Raw genomic sequence first — 20235 nt, forward strand, 5'->3', positions numbered from 1 at the left:
CTTTTAAAACAACTGCCAGAACCCTTGCTATATTAAAAAAAAAAAAAAAAAAAAAAAGAACACTCCCAAAATCAGGGGGCAGTTTAAAATAAACTAATTCAAATTTGGAAAATAAAGGTTAAATTTAATAGAGATAACTTACTGCACAGTGGATGAACAATCAAAAACTCACACAACAGCACTTCTTAGACAGGCATATACTCTCTTTTATCAGCTACTGATGTAACAAAGCACCCGCTGGTTTTCTACCTTGTCTCATCCCTGAGAAATAAGAGAGTGAGTATTTGTATAGAGCCAGAGAAGGGCAAAGGCTTCATCACCCATCATCCCGTGGGGCTACCCGCCTGCACATGTTTTCTTCCGTGACAGATTTCCACCTGCCTTCATTTCTACCTACGGTGATTTAGAAATCCATCCGCCTCCTGAAACGAACATCAAAACCACAAGGACTTTAGCAAAAGCAGATACAGGGCCAGAAACACCTTCTGAAACAGAGACCTGCTCATATTCGCGCTGTCAAAACCTCTGACTTAGATGCTGACGACAAACGCAGAGAGGATCAAATGCACCCATAACAAGAGACAGGTCATGTCAGCATCAAAATACGCAAACGCACTTTCCCACAACTTCTAGGATACACATGCCAAGAATGTTTTATTTTCTTAATCCATCACTGAATCTGGATGACACGTTAATATAGTGGATCTCAAACCTGAAACATCTTAAAAGGGACAGCTTGCAGACAAGCAAGTCCTGTTAAGACAGATAAATTAGTAAAGAAGTTTCAGGGCAAGATGGTAACATCAGAAACTTGAGTTTAGGCTCAGATGTGCTTGCTGCTACTTGGAGCAACATATCAGTTCCTCATTCAGCAAAAAGGTGCTCTAAGATTGGTGCTAATAAGGGGGCAAGTGTGCTTTCTTGTTCGTTTTTTGGTTAATTTTAGGGTTTTTTTAAACAAATTAAACTCTATAGCAGCACAACGGAAGCCAGAGCTGCATGTGAAAGGTGTTTCACGCAGACTGGCTTCAGGAGCCACTGCGGAAGTGTATGGACTCAGTTCTCACCCTCTGTTGCTGTGGTCAGAGAAGGGGCTACCAAGAAAGGATCCTGCTCCCCAGTCTTATTAAAAATCTTTCTTAATGAAGTATATAAAATTCAGATGTAATTTATTTTTGTTGTTCTGCAGCCCCAGTCTTACACACTAGAAGACAAGCTATGCCTAAAATCCAACTCATAAAATGATACCACCAGTTAGCCTTTGGTTTAGTTTGATTGGAAGTAAACTGGTAGGTTTACTATATGTTCTTGAAGAGCATCCAGGACAAATACGCTCATGAGACTTCAGTAAAAGAAATGAATGTGATGGCCCAGTAGAACTCTCCAATCCCTGATGATGTGAACAATCTCAGTGCAAACTGCCCCAGACATTTTACAGCAGAACTGATCCTACTCTGAATGACCAGAGAGAAAGGATGATTCATCCAATGTGTCTTGAAGACCTCTCTTAGGATGCAGCTGTTTCTTTCTATGGACTGCACAGGCAGCATAGGGTGACTTTTAGTCACCTACGTTAAGGAGATAAATTCCATTCTCAGGGACTACCACATCCTGCTACAAGACAGGAATGATCTGTGAGTGAGAACAGATGCTGCATAGAGAGTCAGGACCAGGTTCCTACCAACCCCTTCCCTCCTCGCCTCCCACCATCAAATTCTGCTCTGGGCAGGATATAGTACAGGACCTGCCATGTAATTGCCTGATATACAAGCAACTGTTTTTTAGGATACATCCTTTTTTTTTTTTAGTTTGGAATTTTTTAAGTATGTTTTTAACACTAGTTCGAAAAGACAGATATTTTCCTACAATTTGATCAAACCGAGAGAGAGAAAGGGGAAAGGAGCAGTTCAAATACCAGCCATGTACAGACTCAGGTCTTCTTCCAGTAACATCAGGTCCATGTCCTCCTTGATCATATAATATTCACCTACCAAAGGTGAGCATCTCAGCACTGTACGACAAGGACAGAGGGTATTCTAAATATCCTTGGCAGCAGGCTGTGCTACATAATGACTTTCTGTAGAAACATGGGTGAAATATGTAGTGAACTGTGATAAAAATGCCTAGAAGTCCAGCAGAGAAATTACATCCCAGCAACAAGAAGAGTCCATAATAAACGACACTCCATGGAAATAAATAAATAAATAAATTCATGTGAGCAAGGAAGAGGCAAAAAAATGAATAATAGTGTTCCTGGAGATGTTGATTTATTCAGAAGGCACAAATTACTTTAGATCTTTAAACAAAAATTGAAATGAGTGGGGTTTTTTTCCCCTACTGAAAGCAAGGAACATTCTAGCAGATTAACCACTGTTTATGAAGCTGAATTCACCAATATTGAGCTGCTAATAAATATATCTTCTGAGTCATTCCTTTGTTTTATGACTCCTGGCAACAGTTACCTTGCATTTCTGTATTTCAGAAGGAAACGATCATGAAATAAGTGCTAGCAAATGCCAGTGGGTCTGCTACACTGGATTCTTCCTTTTACTTTTGATTTATTAAAAAGCCCTGGCTACAGAATAATTCCTTTCACTCAATATGTCTTGTCATTTCACCTGTCATGACACAGCTGCTTGATAAATACAGAAGTCTTTTGTTCACCTTCAGGTTTTCCAAGTGGAGACCCTGCCCTGATCCTAGGAACAGCTTCCACCACTTTCCTGAATGAGCTGCAAGAAGTTCCTCCTTCCTGACCACAAAAACATGGGTCTAAATTTTGCACCATGGGAAGAGGCAGAGTGGCAGAGCCACTGGCAGAGCCTGATCCTCACCTCATTGATGTCAGCAAAAACATAGACTCATAGAATGGGTAAGTTTGGAAGAGACCTATGGAGATAATCTAGTCCAACCACCCTGCTCAAGCAGGGTCACCTAGAGCATGTTAGACAGGATTGTGTCCAGGTAGGCCTTGAAGATCTCCAGAGAAGGAGATTCCACAACCTCTCTGGGCAAGTGCTCCGTCACTCTCACAGTAAAGAAGTTTTTTCCTTATATTCAAAAGCTCTTCACCATTGCACCAGATTTTAGGTCAAGGTCCAAATTGTCAAGAGCATCCCCAGTGCTGCTCTCTGCATTACGTTAGCCTGTGCTTTAAGTGGAAAAAGCTTTAGACTTAAAAAGTATTCACAGGGACATAAAAGCTGCCCCAATTTAAACCAATCTTTCCACACATCTGTGGATGACACCTCTCAGAGAAATGTTAAACTTCATCTTAATGACTCTGAACACTAATGATGACATTTACTATCAACAGAGTTTCTCCATCATTATGGTATGAAAGCAAAAAGGCTGATATAGCTGGTATCAAGAGCTACAAAACATTCTCTGGGGTAATCCAGGTAGGCCCTGGACTACTTCAGCTTAGCTGAATAAAAGAATAGGAAGAGAGAATATTCCTGTAGAAGACTACTACAAATTCAGTAAGAACTCACTTGCTTCAGAACTTATGAATATTAACAGATATTAAGACCTTAGAAGAAGCATAGACCTTTGGTTTTAGATACAGAAGAGCAGAAAGGAGGAGAGGCCTTTGGTACAACTGTACGGCTTTTCCTGGACAGATTCTGTGGTACACTTTTCCCAATTGCCTGTTATTTAAAAATAGAAATGAGCAAGGTAATTATGCCTGAGTTGAACAAATCAAGAAACATGAAGAAACACCATAGGAGATCCAGAAAATTTAAACTAATAAAAACACCCAAAAGTTTGAGATTTTGCAGACCCATTTACAGACGAACCTGAGAAACACATGTTTCACCGGATCGCTATGCCACGAGGAACTAGGGCATTTCAACACAAGGCAGCTGAATTCCCAACAAGCTGTATCTAAGCAAGCTCTTTATACCAACCCCAGTGAAAACTGCTGGATTTTGCAGTATCCTTAAAGGACTGAAGCAAGTCTACTGAAGCCAGTACTTCCTCAGGCCTGTGGTACCCACAGAAAAAAAGCCAGTCATCAGTCAGAAAAGCAATGCCACTAATATGCTTTCCACTACATTCCTCAAAGCACATTTGCCCCGCGTGATTTGCAAAGCACCATGTGCATTACTAACACTATAAATGAAAAATAACAACAGACTGTGTTAATCTCTGATTAAAATCCTGTGCACATTTATATGTAAATTAAGTGCAGCCCTTTGGCTTTCAGCAATGTGCCAGCAATGCAAAGGTTGTGTGCTTGTTTCTCTTAAAGGTTTGTTTTCCCTCTTTCCCCAGGAAAATAAGGGGAAAACATTTTTACACTGCTCCTGCAAGTGGCACACAGTGAGATGATGCATTATGATGGGCTAAAGCAAAAAAAAAAAAAAGGCAGTAGGAACATAGTGGCTGTTAAACTGGACAAAAATTGAGTGAACTGGAATTTTAGTCCTGCCTCTCCCACTGATTTGCTATATATCTTTCAGCATACCTCTTAAAAATAACACTGTCCACTCCAAAATTATCTGAAAGTTGCGTATTTACTATAGCCACAAGAAACCCGAGAGGCTCTAGAAACAGAAAGGGATTACACCAAAACATTATTTTTTTCTCATCTCTTTTTGCTCCCTGTTTGTTTACCTTGCACATTTGACAGCACTTTGTGTACAGGTCGCGTGATGAATGGACCTGCCACGGCTCTGCAAGAGACTGTTTACTGGAGCTGTCAGTCCGGGTATTTACATAGGTGCCCATTACCATGGATATCTGCTTCTTACATACGTTCTTCCTAAGAGTCAGCTCATCCTTCATGAATAGTCTCAATAGAGCAAACGCTGAAAGCAGTTCAATTATGTGTAGTTTTTCTGAAGGCAAGATTAAAAGACAACTTGGTGGTCCGTAAGAAGCTGGGCAGGGAAAAGACAGAATAAGACAGCTCTTTAATTTAGCTGAGAAAAGCAAATCAAGTCCTCAGAGTTGGGAGCTGACGTCAGAAAAAAAGGAGACTGCAAATATTCAACAGAGAAGATTTCTGTCAGGAGGAACTGCTTGCCAGAGAAGGGCCAGAATTTCCCTTTGGTAGCCTGGTACTGGGACAGGACACTCTACTACAACATAACCTATTCTTCATCCAAGTTATTGGCCTAGATGCAAAAATAATTTAACACACACTTTCAAAATCCTCTATCACACAAAAGTACTGGAGAAAAACCCTCAGTTACTTTTTTATTCAAACATTGCAGCTGTTTTGCTAGGATACACTCTGCTTAATGCCATCAGCTCTTCTCAGTCATTCAACTGAAGAAGGTCTAACTGACAAGATGTTATGTATTCCTCTATTTCCTTTTCAGGAGTATTTCCTCTGTTTCAGGAGCTAATTGCAGAAATCTGCATCTCAGATTGAGAAACTAGGAAAGGCCAGATAAGGTAAACGAGTCCACTTATTCCGAGGTCCTGACCCAAGAGTGGCCCCAGAAGAGGACAGGAGGAGTCTGGTGGGAGGTAGTGGAGGCACATCAAGTCCAGCACCATGAGCGACAGTGCGAGGTGGAGGTGAGACTGCCACATGTTCTCTGCTATGTGCCCTGGTCCTGGGGAGCTCTGGGGCAAGAAACACTAGAGCTCGGCAGGCTCTTTCCCACCAAAAGTCAGCTCCTCACTAGCGCAAATGCAAGGGCTACTGCTTTAACTATTATAAAAATATATACGCCATAAAGGTTACTGAAGGGCTAAGTGATGCATGTGACTTCTTCCTGACTTCAGCGCCAGGGTCAGTGCAAACTCACTAAGAATATTTGTAAGGTCACTTCAGCTCCTGTGGTGCAAAGTGCTACAAAAACTCATTTCCAGCTCCTCAAATCTCAAAATGAACAGGCTCAGGACAAAACAGCTACAAGGTAGAAGCTGGCCTATCCCCAGATTAAAAGGACAGGAACTAAGCAGAGTTGAGAATGAATACTGTCAATGAAGTATTCTGAGCTCTGTTTCATCATCTAAATTCAAAGGAAAAAAGGAAAAATCATTGACTCTGAAATGCTACTAATTATTCATAACCCTCATCAAAGACTGCAAGTCTAGCAGTAGCAAACACACCACCTTGTTTGTCACCAAACGTCAGCTAAAATACCTCAGTTGCATTTCCTTGCTGGTAAAAATAAATAAATAGGTGCAGTCTTACAAGAAAACAGGTGAATAATGATATTTTTCAGAAACTGTCAGTCTACAACATGGGAAAAACACTTAAAAATCTGATCAAGCTTCACTGAGATGAACGTTTACACACACCCATTACATTCCTACACTCCAATTCACACCAAATCCTATCCCCACACAGAAACAGCATGGCTGTACAAAGATTAATTGCAACAGGGGGTCATCTAAAGATTTGAAAATGTAAATGCAAATGTCAGAATTAATCCATATTCCTAGCATTGAACACGTATATGATTTCTGAAAGACACTTAAGAGAGAGCCCTCATAGGGATGAAAAGTTTAAAAAAAATGTAAATCCATTCTTCATTATGCCAATAAATGTAAAAACTACCAAAATGACATGACTTGCAGATAAGAATTTTGCATTCAATTAAGAAAGAAAATTATTGATTTAAAGAAATCTAACATTATGCCTAACCATGTATTTTTTATTTAGGGACTTCACATAAAACAGGCTACGATGTGTATAAAACCAGAGTTTATGTCTCTTTCAGTAGATATTTATTTGATTACTTCCATGAAGGGTAAATTGTAAATATAACCTACAGAATTAAACAGTTTTGGTGTAATGAACATGTGAACTGTGCCCAAACACCAAGACCAGACTGATTTGGCATACTGGGACCACTGAAGCCAGCAGGAATCAGAATAAACCACATATTATATTCACCTCTTTTTAAGCCTTCTCAAGTCATGACTCACTAGCTCCTGTTCTGAATACGGACGACAGTATCACATCAACCACCAGCTCAACCAGAGCATGAAGGAAGCCTATCGTTCATACCACCCACAGCTCACAGTGGGCAACTTTGAAAATCAGGCTTCTTATTCTGGTGATTAAATGGAATTTCAGTGCATTCATTTAAGCCCCCCCACTGTGCAAACTGTGTCCTCCCATTTTTATTTTATTGCACAAATGTTGTAAGCTTTAATACATATTAAAACACAAACCCAGCTCCTACTGAAGTATGTGGAAATATCCCCATTGACTTAAATGGAGATTAGATCATGACAAGGAATGATTCCAAAAACAATATTAACTTTGTGAGGTTATACATATGTAGAATTTTCTAATATTCTTTTGTCTCGCTCAATGCTTACTCTACAGTTCCACTGTTTATATTATACGACATATATAATAAACCATGCTCAGTTGAACAGTGCAAGACAGGTAATGTTCCTCTCTAGGGCTTAACTTTTAATTTTCTCTATTTTGCTGATATTTTGGCTATACAAATTTACTGTTACATCAAAATATGTGTTTTTACAGAGGATATTACATCTAAGTTCCCAGTGCAGTCAAAGAGAATTAGAAATCCAATCCTTAGCAATGCTATTTCAACAGAGATTTGAGTTAGTCTGCAAATATACTTTTAGCAATCATATTATTAAATGCAATTTCACGAATATCTAAAACAATGAAGACTGTGACTGTGACATTCAACGTTTTAATAAATGTAATATGTCCGCATGTAATAGATACGTAAGTAGACAGTGTAAGGGTTTACAACTCTCACTCTATATGACACGCCACTGTGCATTACAGCACAGTGTCCATTGCCACTGTGCATCACAGCAGCAATTTTATTTCAGCGTGAAGTCTGGAAGTGCAGACCACCAGCGGGCTGCGGCTCCGTACATCTTTTCAGTATGTAACACAGCCACAAATCTCATTCGCTTATGGAAAAAACTACCACCATACAACAAGCTAGAGCAAGCACAGCCAGTTGGTCTGTAAAACAGATCTGGTACACGACAAAATCACATCCGACCTCTGAGGTTTCAGGCCAGTTCATGCTCGAGCCAAAGGCAGGGCCACTGCAGCTGAGCTGGAAGTACAGTGCAGGTTGGTGGTGCAAATGCAAACCTGGTCTGGCAAGGTTCACTGCATGAGGTGCGGTACCGTTTGGATGCATCATTAGGCTCTTGTACATTTGACGTTGATACTGGCTGGAGATGGATTCATGTCCAATCACACAGAGACTGGCCAGGGTGTGAAATAAAAATGCAGCTTGATTTATGAGAGTAGGTGGGAAAATTTAACTAACTCAAGGTAATAATCAAGTTTAGGTCTGGCCAGTGCCCTCTCAAATTAAAAAATACATACCCCCCCCCAAAAAAAAATTCTGTGTATTTCCCAGTGTGACTACAGATCCCATGTATTTGCCCTCCTCCTGGCACCCTGTGCTGCCTCCTTCTGTGAGGACTCAAGGGGGTAAATGCCCAACCCAGCACAGGGTTCGGTTTCTGGGGCCTCGGGCAGCAGAGCTCCCACGGTCGCCCAAGGCAGACCCTGAGTTTGAAGAACTGCTGCCAGGGCCTTAGAGTTTCTAACAAAGTTGTATCTTTATGAGACTGGAAAAAAAAACAACATGTCTCGGATTAGGTGCTTCACCTTCAAAAATACTTATATTCTAAGGTGAGATTTTTCCTTCGTTACCTTCAAAACACTTAAACCCAATGCTGTCGGCTTTCTTTGCATGCTTTCTTGGGGGGTGGAGGGGTGAGGGGAAGCACAGGCAAGGCTTACAACTTCAAATCAAAATGAGCTATCACTTAAATATGGCATCTTCAAGGTCACTTACACATCAATTTCAGAGCAATTTTCCAAACATATCATCAAGACACTGAACCAGTCAAATAAATTCTCTATCTTCTTCCATTTATGAATTAAATTAAATCAGATGTGCCAACATTTTAACCTGACTACGCTTTATTATGGTTTCTGTATCTTCCAACACAGCCCTCTACTTATTTAGAGAAATATTCATTTTCAGTATTTCCTTTAATGCTTTTTGCCTGGGCATAAAAAATCACAAGCATAATAATGGATAAACAAAAATATGCAATGCACAGTTCAATGCACAAACTTGATTCAAAAACAAAAATACTATAGAAAATCCTCTCATTTATGAGACACACTCCATCGCTGCTTAACAGTGAAATAAAAACCTGCAGTGCAAACCAAGTAGTGAGGGATTTTCCTCTTCAGTCTCAGAAAGACAGCAAAATATGGCACTTATTTATAAGATCAACTTTTTGCTATTGGTTAGATATGTGCAGGCTAAAATTTTCAGGAAACATAGCAAGCCTAACAGACAAAAAGTGCAATCTGGGATGTCATACAAAATTTAGATACCCCAAGTACTTATAAATGCTGCCAGTAAGATCCAGTGCACATTTTTAAAGTAACTTCAGAAGAAATATGATTGATTATATAATTTCATTCTATTGACTATGCATTTTTTCCCCCTTTTTAAAAAAGCGTTCATGGCTATTGGGGTTCCATCTATACACGAATTACAAATTATGAAATTCTGTTCAATATTATAATGCCTCTGTATGCGTTTATCCTCCTGTATCTGTTTTTCTCTACAGCAAACTACAAGTTCTGTTTCGTTTTCTGAACACCATACGGATTCTGAAAGTCTTCTGTGCTTTCAGCTCATCCGTGTAGCCTTCACAATGAAATGAATGTGCAGATGGTATCAGCAGAAATTCTTACATTGTTAGCACCAACAATGAAATTTGTTAAACCTCGATAATAATCCGTTTGTATGGAGGCACTCTTTCACAAAGGGCCTGGCTAATGCCCGGAGTAACCCACATTTGCAGCACATCCTCTTTAGGAGATTAATAAAGAGATCAAAGTCTCACCCGTGTGTCCTCTGACAGGAGGACTGGGAACCTAGTTTAAAAAGAAGGGCTTGCTCCTGGTTATTTTAGAAATATCTTCAGAGATCTTTATTTTAGAGATCAGAAGCAGCACAAAGCTGAGGCAGGAAGAGGAGCTGGAGAAAAAAAGGCACAGGATACTCTAAAGGATTCTGATAAAAAGTGCTGGCCTGATCAAGAGTGGCAAGGGACTTAAGTGCCGGTTCCTCTTACTTTACAACAATCTTTATATCTTTTATATTGCCTACAGTAAGAAAGAGTGTTTTGGGACCCCTTCTGCAAAATCTGTGCCTATGCTTCAAGTATTTTATATCTCTGGTAAGGGACCTGAAAGGAACCTGGGGCAATTTTGTTGCTGAACAAGACTTCTAAGGGAGGCTATCCACCAGCGTCTGCCTGGAGAACAAGTACTGGTGCCAAAGAATGAAATGTTAACTTTACCTAGACTAAAATAAAACTTAAAAGGGCGCAGACTCTACTGATGAACCTCAGTATTGAAGAGTGTTAGCCTGAGACAGACAGTCAAGGCAAACAAGCAACCACCAGGAATATTCCACCTAGTAAATGTCTTTTCCCTTTCTGTTGAGTTCTTTATTATACTGGAAATAGAGTAATTTTCTTTGTCTTCATTTCTTTCAGTTCTGTGCTGGTTCAGAATAAATCAGGGAACCCTACAAAAACAGTAACAACATTAATTCTGAAATACACTTTATACTTTTTTCTATCAAAAACTAAAGCCAGATACATAGTCAAAAAGGAGAGAAAGAGCATCTCTGAAAGAAATTTAATAGTCACACTGAACTTGAACATGCAAGCTGTACGAAAGAAGCTGTGACTGAAAGGGCTACTATGAAGCAGAGAGTAAGCATTGGAGTATAATTTACCCCCTCTGCATAGGACAGCAACATCTCCCTACTTGGAAGCACATGACTCTGAACTGTACTTCCCTGAGGATGTCAACAAAATTGGAGATGTAAAAAAGAACTCCAAAAACAGTACAGGGACCAGAGAAAATGATTTACAGTTACACAGTTAAAGACTTCGATCTACTAAGCTTATTAAAAAGAAGATGAATAGGCAACTTGAATACAAAATCCATGTGAAGATCATGGAGAAATATTAATGGGAACTAGAGGGCTCTTTAATCTAACAAAATAAGGTGGTGCAAGATCTAATGATTGGAAACTGAAGCCAGAAAAAATAAAATAAGCAATCATCTTCATATCTCTCTTTATTATTTATTTTTCCAGAGTGAGTGCTTAATTCCAGGAATACATCCTCCCCACCTCTAGACATCTTCAGGACTAGAAGCTTTGGAGGGAGAAACATTTCATCCCAAATGTACATTACACTTTAGTCAGAAAAAGATTATTGGACTCAATAAAGAGGTAAAAAAGGTGAAATATAACGGGCAGTGAGACGAAATGAGAAGATCTGGTCCCTTCTGGCCTTAAGTGCTATTAAGTTGTGAGTAGTGATCAGCTGTACTCTCCAAAGGAGTATTGAAAAAGAAGAGTCACTGGATTGTACGGGGCTGCCAGAGTGCTCCCAATTTACCAGCTAATTCCCGTGATCAGCATTATTTTATTAGAAGAGAGTCCCTGTATTGCTGTCCCCATGGAGGGGACAAAATACCTATAACTGAAAGATAGCACCCTCTCCGCTCAGAATCCTTCTGAYGGGAATAGTTATGGTTGTAGAAAGGTATTGTGTCCTTCTGTGGCAGGTAACTTGGAATTCAGAATGAAAGCGTCACCAAAGAAAGAAAAATGTGGAGTTCCCGTGCAAGCAGAAGAGACACTCCAATGTGAGGCAGATGTAAAATAGCCTAGCATTGCCCAGGAGTTTGCACAGAACTTGGAAAAAAGCCCAGTTGGACAAGCAGTAGCTTTACCTTTCATTTTGTAAGGCATTAAGCCAGAAGCTTCCTTTTATTTATTTAAATTTATTTATAAATTTAATTTAAATAAATTTATTTAAATATCAGTTTTCTCACTGGAGTATATGAGGGCATGTAAGAAATCAATGAGCCTGGTTTGGAGATGTGCACATACTATCACACGCAGCACATCTGCTGGACATGACATAAGGGTGAGCCTGGAGCAACATCTCTCACTTTTGTCCATGCTGACCGTTAAACTGCCAGCAGTTACAGTCAGCGAACAAGCTGGTGACCCTTCTATATTTGAGGAGAAACTCCCAGTTTACAAGCGGCTCTTACAGAACAAACCTTGCGGCTTTGTAAAAATAATAGATTACTCTATTCTTATGTTTTGTACAGTCAATTTTCCTAGGTATTAGGCCTCTGAGTTGGTATATTTAATAAACATTCTCCATATTATAACAAAAAATTATCCTTTTGCAAAGCAACACATTCCGTATTAAACTCAGAGTCCTATGAAACACAAACTGAATGCATTGGAAACTGATGTTTTACCTAGATACATTTGCAGGCATCTCCCCATATCCAGAAAATGAAAGTTTTTCCTCTCTATCACACTGGATTTGCACACAGGGGACAGATTTATGCAGCAGCTAGCATGTCAAAAAAGAGACGTGACTTGTTTTGAATCAGAACTACTGTACACACTGCTTAAACTGCCCAGCTGGCAAAGCTTTTGATTTTTTATTAAATACACTTTTAGCTATATCCTCTCCTCTCTTCCCTAGAGAGAGACCAGGGAAGAGAACTCACCTTTCGACCTTTATGTCCAGAGGGTGTAAAACCTTGTCAAGCTGCTGCTTCTGCTCTGAGCAAAAGTTCTCATGGCTGCAGCAGACAAAATGTGAAAACTATCTGTAGGCCAAAACTTAGTTCAGCCCTTTGAAGGAAAGATCTCTTGTCAATACTGACAAGGGTTAGGAGCATCCTTTTGCTTTCTCTTCTGGAGGGATGGGAGTTCCCTTTCAGGTTTGTTAAACACACATTCAAGAACATTTCCAGTTTCACTCCTAAGACTAAGAACGATCACACACCCCTGCACCTCTTTAATGGGGAACCCTTGAAGGAGTCCCCACGAGATACCCCTTGCATGAATGCTGAATCTTAGCAGGGAAACCTTAATGGTATAGTGTTTCCACTCATGCTGTCACTCCAAAGAGGGCCACAACATCTGTGCATGACAGAGAAGTTGATACCTGCCAACTCACACCACAGGTCACGCAGCCAAGTACAGATGCCCATATCCGAACCAGCAACCTGAACACCATGGCCAAACTGGGTCTACTCCTTTCCTTAACCAAGGCTTGAACCTGCAAACCTGGAAAATTAGCCAGAAGGACAGGACAGAATTAGCCAGAAGGACAGCGCCTGAGTACATGCTGAATTTAACTGCAGCCCTAACTGTAGAGTCTTTTGAAGCCAAATAAATGGTCTGAGGAGCTGCCTACTTAGAATTCATCATCTTCTAGACACTTCTTACCTGACAACTTGACTGACCTAGAAATTCTACTCTGAATGCAATCAAGTATTTACTCCTCCCTTATCATAATTTTTTTTTTAACAATCTTATTTTGTATGGCAGATGATAGGCTGCTCCCACAACTTCCTTTGAACCTCCTTTTCTAATGTTCTGATGCCTACCCCAACAGCATACATCTTCCACCAAATATAGTCCTCAGCACCGAGGGTCTGCTCACACTTAAAACTAACCCTCTTCTAGTATGGCAAAATAGCTACAGAAATCGCTAAGAGCAATCCCATACGCTTCTAATAGAAAAGCCTCAGAGAAAGCCACGAGCTTTGCATGAGAGATACCTCATCTACTGCCACATCTATAATAGTAAAAAGTTAAAAAAACAGAATGCATTTCCATGCTGAAATTTTTCCAAGACACTTTGAGCAACCTTATGGTATCTCTGAAGGGAAAATTGCACATGACTATTAAGATAGTCAGAATTTTAATTTTCTACTATGTGTAAAACACAGAGGAAATGGAGTTGTGATTATGGCAGCAAACCTAGAACAAAACCATGGCCCACACAAGCAGACCATAACGGTATTTCAGTCTCACTCTCTGCACTCTGGGTGGTAACAAATGAAAGGGTCAAGGAAAATATAGGAGTTTGGTGGAAGCCACTGTTCTTTTAATCTTCTGGTAGGTTTAGTCTGAAATTTTTCTTCAAAAGATATCATAAAAGTGAGATGCTGTTCTTCAGAGAAGCAAATGGAAGAAAGCAGAAAGCTGAGATACAGAAGGGACTGTAAGAAAGCAGCTCAGTACGACAAAAGCCTCGAGGCAGACAACTATACCACGATTATTGGGAATAGCACCTGTGACTCAGTGGGTACTGCTTTTTGACTCTGAGCAGAGTGAACCAATAAAAGTACCACGGCTCCAGGCTCTCCTAAACTAGTCTTACATGTAAGCCAAAATTCAGGCCCTTATCACACCAAAGTCCTCCTCAGTAAACGGTACTGGACTTTTCTGCCAGCTTTGCATGCTCACTTTTCCAGGAAATGATGACCCAAATCAGGCAGCCTGGCAGCCAAAGGAGAAAGAGCACGTCCGCATCCCCCTAGCCACTGCCAGCTCCTTCAGGGCAAGGTCCCAAGCACTCCACAGAAGTCAACATTATATTCCCCAGTTGATATATGCATACATACACATAAACTGTATGCAGTTCAGTTTTCGAGTGTTTGATGATTAGGCAGGACCAAGCTCCCTGAACAGGCAGGGAAAGTGACCGTTTTGATAAAGCAAATAATGAAACGCTGCAGGACCAGTATATGCTGTGTGCTCCCTAGGGGGAATCCACCAGCGAGAGACATAATGAAATAAAGTCAAGGAAAATAAGGGCTTTGCTGTGGACATGACCCTTACGTGCTCATTATGCACTCAGTGACTTCTATCACTTTATGACTTTTACTCATCTTGCTGAAATGTTGTATTATGTACAGATAGATATGAATGTGTAAAAATACACACACATACCCTTGCACATACATATATCCTAAATGAAAGAAGATGAAAGGAAGAGTGACTTATTTTCATCTCAGTAAACGGCTAGACCATAAACATGTACTGTGTGTTCTCTATATGGGCTGCCTTACAAATCCATCATCTTAGGTATGTAGTTTAAAGCTTTCATAAGCACTTAGCAATTGAATTTGCATTTGAGAATTTTTTAGCTTTTAAAAATGTCCTTGTATTTTATGCTTTAAGTTCTTAAACATTCAGTAATACAAGTGTGTGGTCTGCCCAAGGCTAATCTAAAAACTGCACTTAAGACAGCAAAAGTCTACTTGGCTATTTATACAGTATTTTGAACGGAAGTTGGATTTTTCCTGTATGAAATGCATCAGTATCAGTAAATCCCAAATGCAATTTAATTTTTTATTTATAATGCATCTTTGCCAACTCTGAAAGCAATAACACCGAACAAAAAAACACAGGAAATTATCCCAGATCCAAGTTGCAGTAGAAAGCATGGCTCCCTCTAATTGAGTTTCCTTCACTCTTATCTTCTATAGATCCTTTAGATTGTTTTCCAATTTTCATTTCCATTTCTTCCATTAAATGACGCTAACCTATAACCTCCATTTACTGCCACCCATTCATCTTCCATCCTTAATTGAGATGTAATGTGTCCACTTGTCCAGTGCTGAGCACTGAAGCCCTGACAGCATGCTTGATAAGCACTAACTCCGTTAGGAAACCTTCCTCGAGAAAGTACAGTTCAAAACCATATTCGTCAATAGGTAACTCTATTCTATTAAAACGGAGTTTACCTTATAAACACACTGCGCAGAAGACCAAAACCCCAGGAACAAATAATTACTTTTGTTTCTTATTTGCTTTCTCTGATACCAGACAGAAGTAGATTTGTTTCGATCCTGGGAGGCTAAGGTGAGGTGACAGGGCCAGAGGGAAGAAAACAGATGAGGCAAGCTTTCAACAGTTCATTATTTTTTTATTTCCAAAAAGAATAATTTTCCATGGGAGGGTTTGCAGTCAAACTCCCCTCCTCGCCGATTCAGCGTACAGGAATTTCTGTGGGACGGCACCGTTTAGAAAATGGTTAGACTCTCTACAGTGCCTTCATTTCAGGAACTTTTGACAACTATTAACAAAAAATCCTGCAGCTGTGTCGCTGGACAGAGGGGTGAGCTTAGAGTCTGGGAGAATCAGAAATATAGCAGAAGATAAATGGTAATGCTCCCTCTATGCTCCCTCCTCCCTCTCAACCTCTCAAAATAACTAAATRAAACACCCCACACTTATTCTAAGAAGCTTTCTGTTTGTACCAGTGGTACTAAGTAAAACGAAAATTCACTGGGATCTGGAGAGCAAACATCCGAGAGGAAAATTCTTCATTCAGAAACATAACAGGATGGACTAGCCTGAAAAGCTCCATGGTTAAAACGTCTGAACTGAGGGCATTCCTATTTCACGATCCAGAGGTGCGACTGCACATTGTGGTGACATTTTCAATTAAGGTTAAGGCTTGGCACTGATGGACTCGTAGCTGCAGTGGTGAGGCCAGGGGAAGGCGGTGCAAGCCTCGTCGGGACACAGCGCCCCAGGACTGGTGGGCAGCTCCAGCAACGCCGCTGCACGAGCTAGCGGCACACATCTGCTCGAACGGCCCGCGGCATTCACACAGCTGAGGGACAGTTCAAAGAGCAAAAAGATACTGCAAGAGGTTGGGGCATCTCGAGTAACATCTAGAGGCAGCCAGGAGCAAGAAATATTGGGAAATGGGCTGCAGTCTATAACTTTCTGAAAGGAGGAGACAAGCAAACCAGCTCTTCTCCCTGTTGTGCAGTGGAGTCTCTAAACACTGAACCAGGGAATATTTTGGTACATATGGGTGCCGACACAGATAATCGTGTGTCTGTGTGGCTCCCTGYGGAGCAGAATATTAAGCTTTATTTTACAAGCATTCATAAGCTGAATGCTCTGCTGGAATTACCTACTGCTTCTTCTCCTGTTCACATGTCTGGCTGCTATAGCCTGTCTCACATCACGGCAATGTTGCTCAGCACCTGCATGCCCAAACTGATTTTCAAAGGCTCAAGTCTGGGCAGCTGTTGGTACTGGAATAGGTTAGTTTAAACCACCTATGTTAACTGACACTATGCCCATACCATTGAATCACAGCACAAATTTTGCTGTAACCACAGCTTGCAATCCCAAGAGGAACTGGTCYACTGTGAGAAAATTACTGCTCCTGTCGCCTTGGGCAAGAAAAGGAAGGAGAGGACCCTGGGTGGGGACTAATGCCGAACCCAAAATGAGATTTGTCACTGATTCTCCATGGACATAGTCATGTCACCAGCACTGATGTAAGGTTGCCAGTCCTGGACTGCCAGAAAAGAACCTGAAAAGACACTACCTCATTGCTTTGTCTAGTCAGTAATTATTCTGTAATGCACATGTAAACCAAGGTCAAGATGACGGAACAGTCTGTGTACGAGACTTAAACATAATGTAGAAGCTGAGAACGAGAACGGACCATGGACATTCACTCCGGAAAGCATTGCTTGGAGAACAGAGCGGCATGGGAAGTGGCAACGGCATTGCAGAGGCCATTGGCATTCATGGCATGAGAGCTCTTCAACACACTTGCTACCAAACAAGAATCTGGTGCCACCTAATTAAAACACCAGTGCCATGAAGTGACATCCAGCGTCATGAATCAAGTGAAACATCTGCTAATTTTTCCAACAGCTAGACACAACAAGCCAAAAAAAAAAAAAAAAAGACAAAACAAACATACGCACAGGGATTACTAACTTTGGCACTGACAGCCCAACTGAACACAAGAACTGCGTAAAATTCCCACATTATTAACCAATGCATCTTAAGTCGAACCGATCAACCGTGTAAATATGCTACAACACATGTTCAGGCGTCCATCAGGCAAAAACGAACAAGTTTTATAAAAGTGAGTAAACACGCCTCACTGCACAACCTTGTGCTGCAGTGGGGAAGCCTCCTTCTAGCTCGTGCAGTCTAATGGCACAGGCTATTAACTCAAATGATTAAAGGACTGGAGAATGCAGAAATCTCAGAGTATGCATGGCCTATAATGGAAAAATTCAGGGTGTGTTTTCCTCAGTGACAAACAGATGCTTTATTTTTACTTCCACTATAAATAATTGTGGTTTTTTTAATAGGTATAGATAATCAGGCATTTACATGGTTTCCAGCAGAGCAGCAATATTAAAACACTACATTACAGCCATTCATAAACTGGATACRTTGCTGGAATTACTTTTTACTGTCATTATTATCCCACAATCTCTACCATATGCATTGTTACCACAGCAGTARAATGATTAGATTCTAAACTTTGCTGGAGAACTGTAAGTAACACCATGGTGGTGAACTCTTAATAAAACCAAATATTTAAAAACTATGGGCAGTCTCTTACTCTAAACCCTGTGGGGTCCTGAGAATGGAGTAAGGTTACAGTTCATGGAGTAGGTTCTGATATCATTTGTATTGATTTTACAGCAGCTGAATTTCACTTATTTCATTCAATATATTATTTATGATTTGCATGTAGCATACAATATAGGGATGGTAGATCAAGGTGTAAGAGCAGACAAGAAGTAAATACATGTAGATCCAGAGTACACTGTTTGTAAGACACTTCATGACAAGACTTACTCTCTTTCTGTGGTTTTATTTTGATCTAGTTGTAAAATCACAGTTCCTCATAGCCACTGCTTGAATTTTTGTGTTCTCATTTAACCTGACGGGGTGTCCCGTCCCTCTCTGGAGTGGGTCCCAGGAGACTCTGCCCAAAGCTCCCCTCTCACTCCCAGCCACTGCTGGCGACAGCACTCCTAGGATTTCAGTAATTTCCTCACCTGCTTTCCTACTTACTTCAGAAACAATTCTGCATTTTTCCATCCTACAGTGGGATTACAATGAAAAAATAAATATATATAAGCTAGGTTATAAATATATTTAGCAACTGGTGAGCAGCAAAAATCAAGCCATCGCTTGCCTCCAGAGAGTTTAGATTGGCTTATCCCTACAAATAAGCTCACAGTACTGTGTGATGGCACTTTTTAAAGAACCTTATTTCAGTACATAACCTTATTAACACTTTGTTTATTCTTACCTTACATCCTCTAATTACTCTTATGTAAATTTGTTGCCTATCATATTTTGAAGTTGTCTCTTTTTTTGTTCTACTATAACTCCTTGCAAGCAGAGGCTTTGCTTAACCACAATCCCGAATGAACCTTCTGGAGTACAACTTCGCTTCCTTGCTATATTACTGGTTTTGAAGCAGCACTTTGGCAGCAGGAGGTAAGTAGAGATCAAGCAAACGGACAAAAGATATCCTGCATCTTCTCCAGAGATGATTAGGTGAATCTAGCACTAAGGGTGGAGATGCAGGCATGGATTTTGGAATTGCTGTAGAAGGAAAATCATACAGTAACCTACATTGACCTATGTATGATAGGGCAAGGGAAAAGAGCTTAGTTGTTTCATATAATGGTGAAGAGCATATSACTTTTGTGAAGGGGTATTGTACAGAATGATTGCAGCGATTCGCAAGTGAACTACTGGGGGTGTCTGGGAACAGATAGTAATTTCTATTCCAATAGAATCAGAAATTTTTATATTAAAGAGTATTAATTCTGAATAAAAGAAGATGCTGATGCAATGAAACACATGAAATTTCTAAGTGATCAGGAACATAAAGAGAGAAGGAAAGTAACGGAGGATGGAGTCTTACTAAATGCTAGGATGGAGGGAAATATGGAGAAGCTAYAGCTGCCAAAGCAATCACTGAACAACACACTTCAGAGATAAGAGGCACCAGCCATTCTTCGAAGGAACTGTAGCTGCCAAGAGCTACAGAGAAAAGAGTGAATTGAAGGGGATAGAGGGGTCAACTGCACTGAATAAAAAAACAAGTCAAGGCCAAGGGCAGAAATGACGCTTTGGGATTTGGCCAGGAAGTGATAATTTGTGGGTTTAGCTAACTGCAATCTCAGTGGAGTAGAGAGGGCAGAAACCAGATGAGAAAAGAGAAACTTGGCAGTGAGAAAATGCAGGCAGCCAGAATACAGAGCAGCTTGGGTAGGAGAGAAAAGGAGAAGGGGCACCTGGCAGTGGCAGATAGGCTTGGAAAATCATGGGGTTTTCCCAGTCTGGAGACACAAAGGCGTATCTGAAAGTTGAGATGATGCCAAGGAAGAAAACAKAGTTAAGCAAGACGGCAAGAATAGCAATGAATGAATAAGATCACAAGGGATGAAAGAAGGAGCTCAAAAGGTCTAGCCAAGAGTGGAAAGACTAAGGTTTATCCATCACTAAGACTAAGGAGCAAAGGAAGACAATTTCCATCCCAAATCATCATCAACGTCTAGTCTTCAACCCAGAGAAAGACCTCTGTCTC

General features: G+C 40.5%; 1 protein-coding gene across 2 annotated transcripts in view; it reads right to left on the bottom strand.

The window, feature by feature from the left end:
* The window catches only part of FAT3 (FAT atypical cadherin 3), a 338378-nt gene that overhangs the window by 234922 nt on the left and 83221 nt on the right, over window positions 1-20235 (bottom strand). The window lies entirely within an intron of this gene.

This window comes from Rhea americana, unplaced genomic scaffold (genome assembly GCF_003343005.1).
Source record: "Rhea americana isolate MKP2758 unplaced genomic scaffold, rheAme1 scaffold_280, whole genome shotgun sequence".
Lineage (NCBI taxonomy): Eukaryota > Metazoa > Chordata > Aves > Rheiformes > Rheidae > Rhea > Rhea americana.